Raw genomic sequence first — 6,000 nt, 5'->3', positions numbered from 1 at the left:
TTTTCTTGAAACTTAAAAAAAAAATGGATTCTTTGCCTTCTCCAAATTAAAAAACAAAACAAAACAAAATAAACCTCAATATGCTATGTATTAGAAAAAAAAAAACTTTAGTAAAATTAAATTTAAAAGAGTTTGATTAAGCAAAGAACGATTCCGGCAGTCTCCAGAGGCAGAGTAGGCTCAGAGACTCCAGCACAGCCATGTGGTAGAAGGTTTATGGGCAGAAAAAGGAAAATGAGGTACAGAAATCCCCGGACCGGTTATAGCTCCGCCTTTGCCTTATTTGAACAGGGTTTGAACAGTTGACCACACGTGATTGGCCAAAACTCAGTGTTGGCACAGGAGTAGGCTTCAGTCTGTTTACAATTCCATTTAGGTTATAGTTCACAATGTACAGAGAAACCTTTAGGCCAAACTTAAAATATGTAAGGAGGCAACTTTAGGCTAAACTTGATTTATCAAATGAAAGACATGGATTTCTACAAGAATTAGTAATGTTAATAAATACAGGAAATCTTCAAATACAGAATACTTTTTTGATATGGTTTTCTTTGAGAAGATATTTTGGTCTTCAAAAATTATTTTTACAATTTAAGTCTTTGTAAAATATTTAGTCATGAAAATAGAGTTGTATTTATTCCTGTATTTACTTGATGTGATTTTTTACCGTGGCTTATTATGATGCCTGTGCCCTGATGAAAAATTATAAGGGCTAATCAAAGTAATGTATGCCTCCATAAAGCACAATTCGGCTGAACATTAATTAAGTGAACATAAAAATCTTTTCTAAAGACTCTTAAAGCTAATTCCAATGTAAATTTTAAATAACTAGAAAACCATGTGAACCCCAAAACCAATGGAAAAATGTATATAACGTCAATTAAATAAAGCCTGAATAACACTTCACACACACACTATTGACAGGTTAAATACTTGTGATTAAAAAGACCGGGGATCTTTAACAAGGACTAGTAAGGAGGCAATGGGGAAGGGAAGGTTGGAAATAGGGGAGGACCAGTAGGGACAGGATGACTCAGAGGTAAGTAGCTGTCATTATCTCTGGAAGTCTATCTCAATGGTTGGGGCTATACCTGAAATTGAAAAAACAGCTAACGTATCTCACAATGGTGTGACTAAGTTGCAACAGAGATTGTCTTGCGTGGTTAATAAACAATTTCAGAACAGAATACATTAAATTCTCTTAATGCTGTGCCGAAATAAGTGTATAGAGCAGACCGCAAAATAGGGGAACAAGTGCCAGTCATGAACCAGCTGATTCGATTTACGCTCCAGGCAATCGCCAGAAATTAGGTTGTTAAGCTGAGGGAACAAGATCGGTATTTAAACTGTCTTTATATGATATCATAGCCACACACCACCAGCCTCACCACCTTTATGGTGCTTTAATATAAAAATTGGATATTTGTTTTTAAGTCTAATTCGTTTATGTTCTTTAAAATACACATCACCCTGAACGTTTACAAGAAATATTAATAGCATAAAACTCTTTGCATAGTTGAAAAGCCGAGATGTATCTTATTTTTTTTTTTTTTTTTTTGGCAGTTAATGTAGAGGCCTACATAACAGTTGCCTCAATCGCCACTAGATTAGGGACATAAAACTGCAAAACCCTTAGCCTGTTCCCTGTGCGGGAGGGGAAACAGAAAAATACGAGAAGCGCCCTCACCCCGGTTTTGGAATTCCAAGAAAGGTGTTGAACTGCCTGATGAAGAATTCATTTTGAATATAACTGTCTTCATTTAGGGAGGGTGTGTGTGTGTTCGGTTTGTCTTTGAAATGAAACCTTTCCAAGAGGCACGTGTCGATTTACCAAAGACAGAGTGGCAAGGGGAGCCCGGAGGCAAGAACTGGTGAAATCTCTCAGAAGACGCGGGAAGAACCCTTTTTTCCCCTGCAATCTCTTCTGCCTCTCTCCAGAGTCCAGGAGGAGGCAGTCCCCGAGGTCTAGGCTTTATCTTTAAGACAATAGCGCCGCTCGCCGCCACCCGCGCGATTCGGATGCAGCATCCTGGCTGCGGCCGCGCCCTGCGCGCTGGCTCATCTGCCCACCGGCCACCTGCACTGCCGAACAGAGCCCCTGTCCCCGCGGCTTCCCCGGCATCTTGGCTGCCTCGCGGGCCCTCCAGTCCCACCTGCACCTCCAGGACGCCCCAGACCCGCCCATCCTCCTGCCCCACTAGTTCATCTACTCACTACTCCCCCATTCCCTACGGCCCACGGGACCCTCTCCCCCACCGGCGCCCCAGCCCGAGAGGCGGCTGCGGCCCTGAGAAGCCCGCAGTTCCGCTCGCGCCGCGCCGCGCGAACCGGCTGTTGGAGCTGGGAGCACTGACTCGAATCCCCCGCACGTCCCCAGCGCCCCGCGCCACCTGGCCCGGCTCGCTGCAACTCAGGGATGGCCTGCGTCTCGCCTCCACCCTGGCCGTGGGCCCCTTGGGCTTGTTTGCTTGTCCTCAGTCCCAGGGCCAGCCCCACTCCCTCCTCCCGGCTGCTCCAACAGCCGTTTGCTTCCTGCGGTGTGTTTCTTTTTTTCCCCTTCCTAGACTCCATCAAAGGTGGCTCTGTTATTGAAATATGAAGCCATTTCCTCTCCAAAACCCTTGGTTACTCAAGGCGGGAATCAATGGACCTATATACTCTCCCAGGAGTTATAAATAAATGTCTATTTGTTCAGGAGGCGTTTTCCCGCGTGTCCCAGCATCTTCCCCAGTGGTTATTTCAGGAGTGTATGTATGTGTGTGTGTGTGTGTGTGTGTGTGTGCGCGCGCACGCGCGCGGGCGCCCTGTGCCCATCTGGTTCTAATCCTGGGTATGGATCCACAACCCAACCCCACCCATCCCGTCTCTCCCTCGCATTCCTCATTCTATAAATACATCCAGGTTCTTTGAGCTCTGTCATCCAAGGATAAAATAGCAGTTGTTTGTTAAGAGAAATTTAAACTCAACATCAATACTGAGTCCAGTAAACCAGAAAATATGCTTCTGCTGATTTGGGTGGAAGGCCATCTCCAGTTTAGGAAGTTTTATGTGCCGTTATCATCATTGTCTGTTATCTTTGATCTCCTTTGGGGAGGGGAAGGCGGGAAAGAGAAGACCTCTCCGACCCTTGGATTTTTCTTTTAAGCAGAGGCTAATAAAACAAAGCGCAAACTGACTGTCCTGAGGAGTGTGCTCACATCGCTGCCCCGCAGATCATTCCACAGACCCCATGTCCCACCCCCTCTGGACAGACCTAGGAGTGGTGAGGGTGAGTGTTTGGGAGGTGTGGTGTGGTGGGGGCTTGTGTGGTTGTAGCGGCCGGCTTTCCTGAACCCCAGAGCGAGATACTCGGGATCTGAGCAGAGGGGAAAGTCATCTAAGAGGCTGCTGCTTTACAAGGTCTGGGCACAGAGCTGCCCCTCCCTTCCTCCCTGAAGTTTGCATGAAGTGCACGTTAGGCTGTAATTAGGGGATCTGGGAGGAGAACTTTCCTGGTGACGCTTTGCTTTTCTTCTGCTCTTGGTGAGAAAGTGCCTCCTTCTTCCCAGGATCAGGACCTCTGCCATCCAGCGCCACAAAGAGACATTCTGCACACACACACTCTCTCACACACACACACACTCACACTCGCCCAGAGACAAACTTAAGGTGAGGAGAAAGAGCGCTAGCTTCACTTGATCTCCAGCTTCCAACTTAAGCAGAACTTGAGAGCATCCGAACTCCTGGATTTCAGGACAAGGTAAAACTTGCAAAAATTTTCCCCCTCTTTTGGTTATCCTTTGTGCCTTTAAGATTTCAAAGGGCAATACACACGTAATGTATATATACATTATACAAATTTTATTCTTTTCTTTTGAATTTAGTTTTCATTTGAATTTAATACGACACGTCAACTTTTTAAAAAGTTTCATAGTATCGGATAAAATATTTCACTACAATCAACAGGCTCAGTTTAGAATTGGAGAAAGAATTAACTCTAGTATCCTGGCTTCTGCTAGTGCTACTGCAAATCTGGTAGGGTCATGGTGTCCAAGTGGTGACTTTTCTATCTGTATTTTAACAACCATTTTTATAGCACCTGAGTTGAAAAAAAGGATAGTATAGGCTGAAGGGAAAGATGAGGAATGGGAATGTCCAGCCAGGCTTATGAATTTTGTGTTAAAGAATATATAGGGTTATGTGAAAAAGAAAGTTACTTTAAGGCATAGGTAATACCTGTTAGATTAATAATCTTAGAAATGTTGCCGTTTTTGGCCCAGGCTTCTCCAGCTAATTATGAAATCAACATCATAGAATATATACAATGATGTTGATGCATAATTTGAATGCACTGAAGAGAATTTATAGTCATAGTTAAGATTACTTTTAAAAGTTGCTTAAAGAAATTATTTATATGTTGAGACTGTTCACCACCAAAACAAACCTAAACTTGTTTGGGCTTCGATTAAGTAGTTTTCTTCCACTGAATGTGACTATTGTGTTCAAAATAAGATGGCTTATTAATTTGAGAATAAGTTGCTTTATTTTCATTTATCACTGGAAAAATACACACAGTGGTCAGTACATTTGGGAATTTTTAGGCTGGAAAGTGTTCCTGTACATGTTCCAGTGTGATGTCATAAAATCAAACATACTGGCTGGCTTCTTGGAAGCTAATAGTTCTTAAGAAATTAAGGCTCTGGATTAATTTCTAAATTAATGTAATATTTATTCATTATAAATATAGTTTCTGGTAACTGTTTCTATGTGATTATTTCTGTGTACTAAATTTGCAGAGATTTTATACACATTTCAGTCATTTCAGTATTTTAATGGAATGGGAATATTGTTCTATCAAAAGTATATCATAGTAGTTATCGTTGGAGAATTTTTAATGTAATATGATTCATAATTCTTACATCAGTTACCAAATTCCATTTACTTACAAAAATGAAAGTTTTCCTTCCATTCAGTAGAATATAATGTATACCAAAGGACTCTTCAGAGACTAGCTTTAGTCTTTAGTCACTTTTATACTGCTCATTTTAAAAAATTTAATTGTTTCAGCTAAGAAATGAATTTATATTTTTGTTGATGACCTCTTCCACTAAATTGGAAACAGCTTAAAAACAGAACTAGATAAGAAGTAATGTTGCTTAAGGCTAATTAAATGAACAAGAGATAACCAACAACCTCTACAGACCACTGGTCTACAGGAGGAATGTACCCAGAGGCCAGTATTCTCAACAGGAATGCCTGATGGGCCTGGGTTTTCTATGAGAAACAAGAAAGTAGGGAAACATTATGTTCTTATTTATAAAATGAGCCATTTATTTTCAGCAAGGCCCTGTCTCTCAGAGGAATGACTGACACTGTAATTTAGAAGTACTGAAGAGACTTTCACAGAGAAGAATCAATTCATTATATCCCTAGTGGTTTCACTTCCTTTTCCTTCCTTTGGGAGCAAGTAACACATCCAGGATAAATACATTCAGAGTACGCAGAAAGATACTTTATGAGTAAACGGTCTACTAAACAACCCTACCTTTTAGCATCTTGGGTGTGGAATATTGGTATTTTCCAAACAGTTGAAGAAGTCTTTTGAATCTTAAGGTAGCGATGCACTTCATCTTTGTAAAGATGAATAAGACTTATATTCAGAAAATGACTCCCTTCCTTAGAAAATACTAGTTTTCTTTTCCACTTCTTTTGCCCCATGCACATTTTATTTTCAAAGTGCATTTTTAAGATAATGGTATCTCACCAGTTAAAATTCTGACAAAATACAAGGCAAATTTGAAAATAACTTTGACAATGCTTCAGATTAATTTTCTGACATCCTGCAGCCATGATTAGTAACCATAGTACTTAGGCTATGTCATTTAAGTGTACTCAGCCTGTCATTTAAAGGTAACAAAATGCTGTTGGGAGAAGTAGGAAAGGATGGAAACCTGAATATACTTAGGATTTTAATCAATAGCGTTTAAGGAGGATTAGAGGAAACAGCTGGTTAAACAATTA

At 41.1% G+C, this 6,000-nt stretch overlaps 1 protein-coding gene across 1 annotated transcript in view; it reads left to right on the top strand.

The window, feature by feature from the left end:
* The first annotated feature begins 3,336 nt into the window (after nt 1-3,336).
* Nucleotides 3,337-6,000, top strand: part of HAPLN1 (hyaluronan and proteoglycan link protein 1) — an 86,529-nt gene continuing 83,865 nt past the window's right edge. Inside the window, exon 1 of the mRNA XM_017893441.1 lies at nt 3,337-3,739. The gene's annotated coding sequence lies outside the window, so the exon portion shown is untranslated. The remainder of the gene's footprint in view (nt 3,740-6,000) is intronic.

The sequence above is a fragment of the Rhinopithecus bieti genome, unplaced genomic scaffold (assembly GCF_001698545.2).
Source record: "Rhinopithecus bieti isolate Rb0 unplaced genomic scaffold, ASM169854v2 scaffold_23411, whole genome shotgun sequence".
Taxonomy (NCBI): domain Eukaryota; kingdom Metazoa; phylum Chordata; class Mammalia; order Primates; family Cercopithecidae; genus Rhinopithecus; species Rhinopithecus bieti.
Note: the sequence above shows the minus strand (reverse complement) of the source record. Positions and strands in the feature narration are given on the sequence as shown.